This window comes from Mobula birostris, chromosome 5 (genome assembly GCF_030028105.1).
Source record: "Mobula birostris isolate sMobBir1 chromosome 5, sMobBir1.hap1, whole genome shotgun sequence".
NCBI classification, from domain to species: Eukaryota; Metazoa; Chordata; class Chondrichthyes; order Myliobatiformes; family Myliobatidae; genus Mobula; species Mobula birostris.
The window spans coordinates 204,430,148-204,443,988 of NC_092374.1; positions in this window are offsets into that span (position 1 = coordinate 204,430,148).

Sequence of the window (13,841 nt, forward strand, 5' to 3'; positions counted from 1 at the left end):
TTCACCATCCGTCCTATCCTGAGTCCCTTCACTCTGGTTCCCATCCTTCTGCCAAATTAGTTTAAATCCTCCTGAACAGCTCTAACAAACCTGCCCACAAAAATATTTTTCCCCCTCAGGTTCAAGTTCAACCTGTCCCTTTTGTACAGCTCATATCTCCCCCAGAAGAGGTCCCGATGATCCTAGAACCTGAAGCCCTGCTCCTTGCACCAGCTTCTCAGCCAAGCATTTATCTGACAAATCATCCCGTTTCTACCCACACTGGTGCATGGCACAGACAGCAATCCAAAAGTTACTACCCTAGTAACTTCTCAACTTTCTGCCTAGCTCTCTAAATTCTCTTTTCAGGACCTCTTTGCTTTTCCTTCCTATCTCATTGGTACCAATATGTACCAAGACATCTGGCTGCTCCCTCTCCCCTTCTAAAATGCTGTGGACGTGAATCAGGATGTCCCTGACCCCGGCAACTGAGACAGCATACCATCAGGGTGCCCCGTTCATGTCCACGTTCTCCATTCCTTTCCTCTGACTATTGAGTCCCCTGTCATTACCGCACCCCTCTTCTCCCTCTTTCCCTTCTGCACCACGGACCCATGCTCAGTGTCAGTAGCCCGGTCTCCTTGGCATTCCCCTGGGAGTTCATTCCCCACAACAGTATCCAAAGCGACGCTTATTATTGAGAGAAATGGTCACAGAGATGCTCTGTGCTAACTGTTAAAAGATGGCGCCGGTAACTGGCGACTTAGCGCGGGCTCTCCCGAGCAAACTGACCTCTCCACTATCCTGCACCCGAGACACCCTTCGAGCAAGATAAAGATCAACAACACCCTGGCGAAGCTACTGACCCAGCTGGAGACCACCGCGCCACAACTGCTTCTGAAACTCCTGGACCCGGCCAGCGAGGCCCACCACGTTCCCGGAGACCCACGGCCTGCTACCGTGCCGGAGCGCTTGGAGACACGGCCCATTCCGACCAGCACCTCTCCGGAGCAGACGACCACACAGCAGTGACGGCGGAGACCTCAAGGTGCTCCAGACGCTTCCCCGGAGCGACCACCGTAAAGCCCCGTTGGTGGCCATCCACAGCCGCCGGAAGTGAGACCTCCGCCGCGGACCTCGGAAATCGAGCCCGAGGCTCGACTGGAGTGGAGGCCTCCGCAACCGTGACTCGGCTTACGGACTTGTTTCAGCCAGGAGCCCGGCCATCCGGGATTAAGTGTCGGCTTCGGGTCCCGACACAATCGACTGCCCGGGCCCCCGGCAGCTGGAAGTGGCAGCGGAGCCTCCCCGTTACTCGGCCCGACCCGGAGTGTCCGACGACGCGACCCGCCGATCGGTCCCCGCGGGACGCGTCCACCTTCCTCAAAGAGCTGACAACAACACACTGCATCGATGGAGACCTGGAAAGATGCACTACTTACCGAGCTGGGCTGCTGGTCAGAGTGAAGCTGAGGGGCTTCAGGGTCCCTGTGCCCACCATCCTACTGGGCTAATGTGCAAGCCATAGAGAACAAGGTGGATGATCTTAAAGGGAGACTCACCGACTGCAGGGAGATGCAGAACTGCTGTGTATTCTGTTTCACCGAGACCTGGCTCTCCCCTGCCACCCCCGACTGTGCCATCCAACCAGAGGGATTTTCAATCCATCAGATGGACCGCACAGCGTCTTCGGGCAAGACGAGGAGAGGTGGTGTCTGCCTACTGATCAACACTGCGTGGTGCTCGGACACCGTGGCACTGACAAGCTCCTGCAGCCCGGACCTGGAACACCTGTCGGTGAAGTGTCGTCCCTACTATCTGCCATGGGAATTCACCTCGGTCATACTGACAGCGGTCTACAATCCCCCCCCAGGTGGATGTGGAGTGTGCTCTGAACATACTGTATGCCAACATCAGTGAACTTGAGACCAGGTATCCGGAGGCTTTGCTCATTACAGCCAGGGACTTTAACCAGGCAAACCTCAGAAAGGTGCTACCAAATTTATACCAACATGTCTCCTGCCCCACTGGAGGCCAGAATATATTTGACCACTGCCACACAGCAGTCAAGGATGCCTACCATTCCGTCCCACGACCTCACTTCAGAAAATCGGACCATCAGGCTGTACTCCTCCTCCCGGCTTACAAACAGAAACTGAAGCAGGAGGTCATGGTGTCAAAAGTAGTGTCGCGTTGGACGGAGGAAACGGATGAGGTCCTCCGTGACTACTTTGAATCGGTGGACTGGTTAGTATTCAAGGACTCGTCAGCTAACCTCAATGAGTACGCCTCAGCTGTCATGGACTTTATTTGGAAATGCACGGAGGACTGTGGGTCTCACAAGACGATCCGGGTATTCCCTAACCGGAAACCTTGGATGAATTATGAGCTCAAGTCCCTTTTAAAGGCTACAGCTGCGGTTTTTAGGTCCGGGGATACCAGTCGCTACACAGAATCCAGGGGTGAATGCCGGAAAGCCATTAAGGGCACCAAGAGGCAATATCGAGCCAAATTGGAAGCCCAGGCTAACCAGAGGGATGCCAGTAGACTATGGCAGGGTCTAAATGAGATCACTGGGCACAAAGAAAAGGCTTGGAATATCAATAACTGTGACGCTTCTCTTCCTGACGAACTTACGTATTCTACATAAGATTTGAACAGAAGAGGAGCGTCCCGCTCCCTCTGGATGAACTGGACCTGGTGGCATCGAGATTCATCGTCACCTAGGAGGACGATAGAAGGGCCTCCCTGAAGATAAATCCAAGGAAGGCGAGGGACCCAGATGGCGTCCCAGGACGGGTTCTCCGGGCCTGTGCAAGCGAGCTAGCTGGAGCATTTGCTGACATCTTCAACTGCTCCTTGCTTCAGTCTAAGATCCCCTCGTGTTTTAAGAAGGCAACGATAATCCCAGTGCCAAAGAAGAGCAATGTGGCATGCCTGAATGACTATTGACCTGCAGCTCTGACATCAATTGCTATGAAGTGCTTTGAGAGATTGGTTATGGCACACATCAACCACAGCCTACCAGTCAACCACGACGCTTTGCAATTCGCCTAGCGGAGCAACAGGTCAACAGCAGATGCCATCTCTGTGGCCCTACATTCCTCCTTAGAACACCTGGAGAATAAGGACACACATGTAAGGCTCCTTTCAATTGACTATAGCTCTGCCTTTAATACCATCATTTCAAATAAACTGATTCCTAAGCTCCGGAACCTGGGCCTTAGCACTCAGATCTGCAGCTGGATCTTCAACTTCCTCACTGACAGGACCCAGGCTGTAAAAATAGGGGACAAGCTCTCCTCTACAATCACTCTGAGCACCGGTGCCCCTCAAGGCAGTGTACTCAGCCCCTGCTGTACTCACTGTACACCCATGATTGTGTAGCCAAGTTTCCATCAATCTCAATATATAAGTTTTCTGATAACACAACAATTGTAGGCCGTATCTCCGGTAGTGATGAGTTTGAGTACAGAGAGGAAATTAAGAACCTGGTGGCATGGTGCGAAGACAATAATCTATCCTTCAACGTCAGCAAGGCGAAGGAATTGGTTGTTGACTTCAGAAGGAGCAGCGGACCGCACGACCCAATTTACATTGGTGGTGCGCAAGTGGAACAGGTCAAAAGCTTTAAGTTCCTCGGGGTCAATATCACAGATAACCTGACTTGGTCCAACCAAGCAGAGTTCACTGCCAAGAAGGCCCACCAGCACCTTCACTTCCTGAGAAAACTAAAGAAATTTGGCCTGTCCACTAAAACCCTCACTAATTTTTATAGATGCACCATAGAAAGCATTCTTCTAGGGTGCATCACAACCTCGTATGGAAGTTGTCCTGTCCAAGACCGAAAGAAGCTGCAGAAGATCGTGAACACGGCGCAGCACAGCACACAAAGCAATCTTTCGTCTGTGGACTCACTTTACACTGCACGCTGTCGGAGCAGTGCGGCCAGGATAATCAAGGACACGACCCACCTAGCCAACAGACTTTTTGTCCCTCTTCCCTCAGGGAGAAGGTTCAGGAGCTTGAAGACTCGTATGGCCAGATTTGGGAACAGCTTCTTTCCAACTGTGATAAGACTGCTGAACGGATCCTGACCTGGATCTGGGCCGTACCCTCCAAATAACCGGACCTGCCTCTCAGTTTTTTTGCACTACCTTACTTCCCATTTTTCTATTTTCAGTTTATGATTTATAATTTAAATTTTTATTATTTACTAATTCTAACTATTTTAATATATATCAATATTTAATATTTGTAATCCAGGGAGTGTGAAGCGCAGAATCAAATATCGCTGTGATGATTGTACGTTCTAGTACCAATTGTTTGACGACAATTAAGTATAAAGTATTCACCTTCCCATTCCTTTTCCTGACAGTCACCCAGCTGCCCGTCTCCTGCAACTCAGGGGTGACTACTTCCCTGTAACTCCGATCGAAGATCTCCTCACTCTCCCAAAGGTCATCCAGCTGCTGCTCCAGATCTCTAACACGGTTTTCAAGGAGCTCCAGCTGGATGCCCTTCACGCAGATGTGGTTCCCTGGAGACTCTGGGTCTCCCACGACTCCAGCATCTGGCATGAAAAACACACAATGGCCATTTAAACTGCACTCAGTATCCCTGACACAGGAAGCAAAAAGGGAAACTTTACAGAAACGTACCTGGACAACTTAACCAGAGTCAGCGCCTCTGATGAGCTGAAGCCTCATTGAGCCAAAGCCTGACACTCTCACTCTCACCACTGGCCCACTCCCAACAATGGCCGCTCTCCTTGTCCCTTCTGTACATTTATTTACTCATCTCTGTGTTACTCCCACTGCTGACTAGGCCATTGGAATGACACTGATCGCCCGCAAAGCTCTCCTTTTGAACAAGCCTCATTCTCCTACACTCCAGGGAATAAATTGAAACTTTCCCTACAACTCAGGTCCTCAAGTCCCTGCAACATCTTTGTAATAGTCCCTTCATTCTTTCAATTTTATTGATACCTTTCCTGTTGGTAGGAAACCAGAACGGCACACAGTACTCCAAATTAGGCCTCTCTTCATCTCGATATTTTTTGCTTATTTATTATTATTATTATTATTATTTCTTTCTTTTTGCATTTCCACAGTTTCAAACAAGAGAAAATCTGCAGATGCTGGAAATACAAGCAACAAACACAAAATGCTGGAGGTACTCAGCAGGCCAGGCAGCATCTACGGAAAAGAGTAAGGTTGATATTTTGGGCTGAGACCCTTCAGCAGGACTGGAAGGAAAAAGATGAAGAGTCAGAGTAAGAACACGGGGGGGAAGGAGAAGGAGAAACACATGGTGATAGGTGAAATCGGGAGAGGGAGAACGGTGAAGTAAAGAGCTGGGAATTTGATTGGTGAAAGTGATACATGGCTGGAGAAGGGGAATCTAATAGGAGAGGACAAAAGGCCACGGGATAAAGAAAAGGGTGAAGGAGCACCAGTGGGAGGTAATGGACAGGCAAGGAGATAAGGAGCGAGAGGGAAAAGGGGATGGGGAATGGTGAAGGGGGATTGGGGTCATTACTGGAACTTCGAGAAATCGATGTTCATGCCATTAGGTTGGAGGCTACCCAGATGGAATATAAGGTGTTGCTCCTCCAACCTGAGTGTGGCTTCATCACAGTGCAGAGGAGGCCATGGATGGACATGTCGGAATGGGAAGAGGAATTAAAATGGGTGGCCACTGGGAGATCCCGGAGTTTCTGGTCGGTGCTCAGTGAAGTGGTCTCCCAGTCTACACTGGGTCTCACCAATATACAGGAGGCCACACCAGCAACACGAGACACAGTATATAACCCCACCAGACTCACAGGTGAACTTTTGCCTCACCTGGAAGGACTGTTTGGGGCCTGAATGGTAGTGAGGGAGGAGGTGTCGGGGGCAGGTGTAACACTTGTCTCACTTACAAGGATAAGTGCTAGGAGAGAGATCAGTGGGGAGGGACGAACTGACAAGGGAGTTGCGTCGGGACCAGTTCCTGCAGAAAGCAGAAAGTGGGGGTGAGGGAAGGGAAGTTGTGCTTATTTTGTTGTATTTTGTTTCTGTCTTTTCTCGCACAATCGCCAGTGCCCTGTTGTTCACCGTGTAACTCCTGCCCTGGTTTGTACTCCCAAAGTGTAACACTAGAGTATGGGGGTCTGCATTAAATCCCACCTGACATTTTGCGCCCGTTCTTCCGTTGTCCTGTGCTGTGTGCTTTTTCGATATTATTGATGTCTTTCCTGTAGACGGGTAGCCAGAAATGCATAAAGTAATCCAAATTCATTGTTATCAATTTCTCTGAACTCTTTCAATCTTATTGATAGCACGGGCAATGGACTTCAGTTGTCGAGCAATTTTTATCTGGCAAGTGATGCAGGAACGTGATACTAACACAAAATAGAACAGAGAATGTGCAGAGATTTCGGCTGCAGTCAAACACTGATGCACTTTCTATATCCCCGCCCTCAGAATCAGAATCAAGTTGAATATCATCGGCATATGTCGGGAAATGTTGTTCTGCGGCAAAAACAAAAGCAAAATTACAATAAGAAATAGATATATCTATATAAAAATTAAACTGACTAAATACTACAAACAGAGAGCAATAAAAGAAAAAACAGTGAGGTAATGTCCGTTCAGAAATCTGATGGCAGAGGGGAGGAATCTGTTCCTAAAAAGTTGAGTGTGTGTCTTTAGGCTCCTGTACCTCCTCCCGGATGGTAGCAATGAGAACAGAGCACGCCCTGGATGATGGGGGCCCTTAGTGACGGACGCTGCCTTTATGAGGCATCCCTTTCTGAAGATGTCTTTGAGGCTGCTGCCCACCATGGAGCTGGCTGAGTTTACAAGTTTCTGCAGCTTCTTCTGATCCTGTGCGGTGGCCCTTCCAAACCAAACAGTGATGAACCATTTCCAGACGCAGGCTGTGCTGAGTCGATTGCCGGTCTTGTCCTGAGCCTGCACACGGAGGGGAAGTTCGAAGGCTCTTTCACTCTGGGCACTGCCTGTGCCGCTGCTGATGAGTACAAAGCCAGCCTTGTTGGACCTGTTGGATAACAGCGACAGTTTGGCCCAATCTCCCTTTCATTAGCATACTATGTTTACATTATATCATTTAAAGCCTACACGAAAATAAACATCACGGAAGCCAAGAATGCAGGATATGGCCTTTTAAGATCTGATAGAGCCCTGATTATTTCCAGGTTGGGGCTAGCTTCTCTGACACTGGGCCCATTCTGGCCCTCGGTGCGCCTAAGAAAGAGCCATGTTGTCTTCAAAATGCCGAGGTAATAATATATCATATTTTTCTTTCCCTGTGCTGTCACTCCCTCTTTCTCTCCCCATCTCCCTTGTCACCCAGCATCCTGGCGGGGAGAATGCTGTAGTTGGTACACTTCCAGCAGTCCCCATAATAGCTCTCTCAGGCAGGCACAAGGGCAACCTTTATGGGGCGACAGGGCAGGCCTCACCCAGCCGAAGAGTGTGCAGCTTTCCCAACATGGTCCTGTGGGCTGGTGGCAGGCTTGTGAGGCCTGTCGCACTGGGAGTGTGACTGACCGACTTTGTGCACGGGGCAACATTGATAGATACTCCCCACCTGGCCCTTCCCTTCCCCTCCCACCACATGCACGCATGCACACACATACACACACACGAACTCACACACACTCACACTCCTCCAACCCCAGCACAGCATACCTCCGGGCCTCCAATCCTCAGCCCCAGACTCTCAGAATCGCAGACATCAGGCCTCCAACCTGGACTCCTTGGCCCGGACTGGCAAACAGCAAGCTTCAGATCGCAGGATAGGACAACCCAGCAGTTTCGGCCTTCAGGCCTCAACCTCTGGTCTCACTAAATCCAGTCTTTGTCCTTCAGGCCCCTTCCTGCCTCTGGGTAACGATCAAGGGATCCTGCAGATGCTGGAAGTTGAGAGGAAGACACACAAACTGCCAGAGGAGCTCAGAAAAAGCCCAGAGATTCTGCCGATGTCCCACCAGCATTGTGCTGGCAACCAGGCATCTACTTACTCTAATCCTATAATTCCTCCTACATTCCCCTGCATTCAAACACTACGATGCATCTACTCTCTAGGGACACATTACAGTCACCAATTAAACAATACACCTGCACACCTTTAGGAAGAGCAAGGAGACTTCATCATCTTCAGAAGTTTGTGGATGACTCTGCCATAGTTGGATGCATCAGCAAGGGAGATGAGGCTGAGTACAGGTCTACGGTAAAAAACTTTGTCACATGGTGTGAGCAGAATTATCTGCAGCTTAATGTGAAAAAGACTAAGGAGCTGGTGGTAGACCTGAGGAGAGCTAAGGTACTAGTGACCCCTGTTTCCATCCAGGGGGTCAGTGTGGACATGGTGGAGGATTATAAATATCTGGGGATACAAATTGACAATAAACTGGACTGGTCAAAGAACACTGAGGCTGTCTGCAAGAAGGGTCAGAGCCGTCTCTATTTCCTGAGGGACTGAGGTCCTTTAACATCTGCCGGACGATGCTGAAGATGTCCTATGAGTCTGTGGTGGCCAGTGCTATCATGTTTGCTGTTGTGTGCTGGGGCAGCAGGCTGAGGGTAGCAGACACCAACAGAATCAACAAACTCATTTGTAAGGCCAGTGATGTTGTGGGGATGGAACTGGACTCTCTGACGGTGGTGTCTGAAAAGAGGATGCTGTCTAAGTTGCATGCCATCTTGGACAATGTCTCCCATCCACTACATAATGTACTGGGTGGGCACAGGAGTACATTCAGCCAGAGACTCATTCCACCGAGATGCAGCACAGAGCGTCATAGGATGTCATTCCTGCCTGTGGCCATCAAACTTTACAACTCCTCCCTTGGAGGGTCAGACACCCTGAGCCAATAGGCTGGTCCTGGACATTTCATAATTTACTGGCATAATTTACATATTACTATTTAACTATTTATGGTTTTATTACTATTTATACTGAGAGTGACATAGTGACTATTTAACTATTTATGGTTTTATTACTATTTATACTGAGAGTGACATAGTTAATTCAGAAACAAAGGTTCTGAACTTAAAGAGGGGTAACTTTGAAGGTATGAGATGTGAATTAGCTAAAATAGACTGGCAAATGACACTTAAAGGATTGACAGTGGATATGCAATGACAAGCATTTAAAGGTTGCATGGATGAACTGCAACAAATGTTCATCCCTGTTTGGCAAAAGAATAAATCAAGGAAGGTAGTGCACCCGTGGCTGACAAGAGAAATTAGGGATAGTATCAATTCCAAAGAAGCAGCATACAAATTAGCCAGAGAAAGTGGCTCACCTGAGGACTGGGAGAAACTCAGAGTTCAGCAGAGGAGGACAAAGGGCTTAATTAGGAAGGGGAAAAAAGATTATGAGAGAAAACTGGCAGGCAACATAAAAACAGACTGTAAAAGCTTTTATAGATATGTAAAAAGGAAAAGACTGGTAAAGGCAAATGTAGGTCCCCTGCAGGCAGAAACAGGTGAGTTGATTATGGGGAGCAAGGACATGGCAGACCAATTGAATAATTACTTTGGTTCTGTCTTCACTAAGGAGGACATAAATAATCTTCCAGAAATAGTAGGGGACAGAGGGTCCAGTGAGATGGAGGAACTGAGCGAAATACATGTTAGTAGGGAAGTGGTGTTTGGTAAATTGAAGGGATTGAAGGCAGATAAATCCCCAGGGCCAGATGGTCTGCATCCCAGGGTGCTTAAGGAAGTAGCCCAAGAAATAGTGGATGCATTAGTGATAATTTTTCAAAACTCGTTAGATTCTGGACTAGTTCCTGAGGATTGGAGGGTGGCTAATGTAACTCCACTTTTTAAAAAAGGAGGGAGAGAGAAACCGGGGAATTACAGACCGGTTAGCCTAACGTCGGTGGTGGGGAAACTGCTGGAGTCAGTTATCAAGGGTGTGATAACAGCACATTTGGAAAATGGTGAAATGATCGGACAAAGTCAGCATGGATTTGTGAAAGGAAAATCATATCTGACGAATCTCATAGAATTTTTTGAGGATGTAATTAGTAGAGTGGATAGGGGAGAACCAGTGGATGTGGTATATTTGGATTTTCAGAAGGCTTTTGACAAGGTCCCACACAGGAGATTAGTGTGCAAACTTAAAGCACACGGTATTGGGGGTAAGGTATTGGTGTGGGTGGAGAGTTGGTTAGCAGACAGGAAGCAAAGAGTGGGAATAAACGGGACCTTTTCAGAATGGCAGGCGGTGACTAGTGGGGTACCGCAAGGCTCAGTGCTGGGACCCCAGTTGTTTACAATATATATTAATGACTTGGATGAGGGAATTAAATGCAGCATCTCCAAGTTTGCGGATGACACGAAGCTGGGTGGCAGTGTTAGCTGTGAGGAGGATGCTAAGAGGATGCAGGGTGACTTGGATAGGTTGGGTGAGTGGGCAAATTCATGGCAGATGCAATTTAATGTGGATAAATGTGAAGTTATCCACCTTGGTGGCAAAAATAGGAAAACAGATTATTATCTGAATGGTGGCCGATTAGGAAAAGGGGAGGTGCAACGTGACCTGGGTGTCATTATACACCAGTCATTGAAAGTGGGCATGCAGGTACAGCAGGCGGTGAAAAAGACAAATGGTATGCTGGCATTTATAGCCAGAGGATTTGAGTACAGGAGCAGGGAGGTACTACTGCAGTTGTACAAGGCCTTGGTGAGACCACACCTGGAGTATTGTGTGCAGTTTTGGTCCCCTAATCCGAGGAAAGACATCCTTGCCATAGAGGGAGTACAGAGAAGGTTCACCAGATTGATTCCTGGGATGGCAGGACTTTCATATGAAGAAAGAATGGATGAACTGGGCTTGTACTCGTTGGAATTTAGAAGATTGAGGGGGGATCTGATTGAAACGTGTAAGATCCTAAAGGGATTGGACAGGCTAGATGCAGGAAGATTGTTCCCGATGTTGGGGAAGTCCAGAACGAGGGGTCACAGTTTGAGGATAGAGGGGAAGCCTTTTAGGACTGAGATTAGGAAAAACTTCTTCACACAGAGAGTGGTGAATCTGTGGAATTCTCTGCCACAGGAAACAGTTGAGGCCAGTTCATTGGCTATATTTAAGAGGGAGTTAGATATGGCCTTGTGGCTACGGGGGTCAGGGGGTATGGAGGGAAGGCTGGGGCGGTGTTCTGAGTTGGATGATCAGCCATGATCATAATAAATGGCGGTGCAGGCTCGAAGGGCCGAATGGCCTACTCCTGCACCTATTTTCTATGTTTCTATGTTTCTATTATTTATGGTGCAACTGTAACGAAAACCAATTTCCCTCGGGATCAATAAATTATGACTATGACTATGACTATAAACCCACTGGTCACAGGAAAGAGCAGACAAACTCTGTACACAGGACCCGAGAGCTGGTTCCAAGTAAGGGCATGGGACCTCTGGGGTAACAGCATTATCCGCTGCGCCACCTCGTCACGTCAGATTTGGACAAATTGTCAAACTAGTTGGGAGAAGATGGCACGACGACAGCGCTCACGGCCTCTCCCGTGATGAATATCTGTTATCTGTCAAGGAGGGGACCGTGCACAATCCTGATTTGATGGAGGCAGATGTGAGTGCATAGCGGAACATCTGGAAAACTTCTGAAATGTCTGCTTGCTACCGCTGCTACTGTGTGGTAACCGGAATCTCTGGAGCTGAAGGCCTCGAAATCCTCGGCTTTGCATGTTTCAGTGGCCGGGGAGAGGTCGAAGGCGCTCGGCAGAGGATGGCGCTCGGGAGGCTGTATCGGAGAGGCTGCTCGGAAGCTTGGAGTTTTCGGACGTATGGACTCAGGATCGGCTGTGGTTGGCTGCTTCCAAGGTATCGGCAAGTTGACGGTGCCTGGAGGTTTATGGCAGGGAGTTTCTCCCTTTTGCCACCGCTATCGGGGACTTGGGAGTCAATCGACTCGGGGACTTTGAGACTTTTTTTTACTGTGCCTATGGATTGTTCTTCATCAAATTATGGTATTGCTTTGCACTGCTGTAACTATATGGTATAATTATGTGGTTCTGTCAGCGTTAGTCTTTGGTTTGTCCTGTTTTCTGTGATATCATTTCTTAATGCATGTATGCATTTCTAAATGACAATAAAAGAGGACTGAGTGTTCTCATAATCTAAACTAGAATCAGAATCATGAACACAAGAGATTCTGCAGATGCTGGAAATCCAGAGGGACACGTACAGAATGCTGAAGGAACTCAGCAGGTCAGGCAGCGTATGCAGAGAGGAATGAACAGTCAACAGCTCGGGCTGAGACCCTTCATCAGGATTGGAAGGGAAGGTGGAGGGGGGAGTAAAAGTTGGTTCAAGTATAAGCTTAAAATCTGTTTTATTATCATTGACCGAAATTGCCATGAGATGTGGAAGCACAATGCAGTACATAAAATTGCTGTTGCCAAAAATAGACAGTTCAAAAGAGAAATACTCAGGTCATGCTCAAGGGTTCATGGGCCATTCAGAAACCTGACCGGAGAGCGGAAGAAGGTGTCCCTAAAATGCTCAGTGTGCATCGTCAGGCTCCTGTACCTCCACCCTGATAGTACTAACAAGAAGAGGGCATGTTCCGAATCCTACGTGATGGAGGCCGCCTTCTTGAGGCACTGGTGCTTGAGGGTGTCCTCGATGGAGGGGATACTGCTGGCTGAACCTCTGCAGACTCGATGGGCCAAATGGCCTAATTCTGTTCCTATGTCCAACGGTCTTCTGGTCTTTATCCTGTCCTGTGCAGGGGCTACTCCACGCCAGACGGTGATTCAGAATGCTCTCCAAGGCAAACCTGTGCAGATTTGCAAGCATCTTTGGTGACACCAGTTCCGCTCACACTCCTAATGACATCGAGCTGCTGGCGTGCCTTCACTACTGCATCAATATGTTGCACCCAAGATAGATCCTCTGAGATCTCGATCAGAATTATAATCAGGTTTAGTATCACCGGCATGTGTCATGAAATGTGTTGTTCTTGTGGCCACAGTACATTACAATACATATTAATAAAAACTGTGAATTACAGTAAGTATATATCTAAAATAGTTAAATTAAATAAGTCGTGCAAAAAAAGTACTGAGGTGGTGTTCAACGTACATACAGAAATCGGATTGCAGAGGGGAAGAAGCTGTCCCTGAATCATTGAGTGTGTGTCTTCAGGCTCCTGTACCTCCTTCCTGATGGTAGCATGAGCAGAGGGCATGTCCTGGGTGATGGGGGTCCTTAATAGTGGATGACCAGGAATTTGACGTTGGTCAGCCCTCCCACTGCGGATCTCTCGGTGAGGACCGGAGTGCGTTTTCCCACCTTGCTGCTCCTTAAGCCCATAATCAGATCCTTGGTCCTGCTGATAATGAGTGCCAGGATGCTGTTGCAACACCACTCAACCAGCTGATCTATCTCCTGTACGCCGCCTTCTCACCATCTGCCATTCTGCCAACACAGCTCTGTCATTAGCAAGTGCATAGGTGCCCCACCACACGGTGATGGGTGTAGGGAGAATAGAGCAGTGGCTAAGCATGCATCACTGAGGTGCGGCTGTGTTGATTTTCAGGGAGGAGGAGATGTCATTTATGATCCAAGCTGACTCTTAAGAGTTAGTTGCAGAGAGAGATGCAGAGGCCTAGATCTTGAAGGAGGTTGACTAGTACTGGGGGGATGATGGTGTTCAAACCCAAGTTCACACTCTAGTGTATCTGGTTAAAAGTCTCTCACATCCCAACACAGTACATTCAGAATGACACCTGTGCTTAGATGAAAGAGATTAACTTTATTTGCCACAAGTACTTCGAAAGAGAGTGAGGTGCATTGACCCACAAACAAAATGGTGGAGGAGCT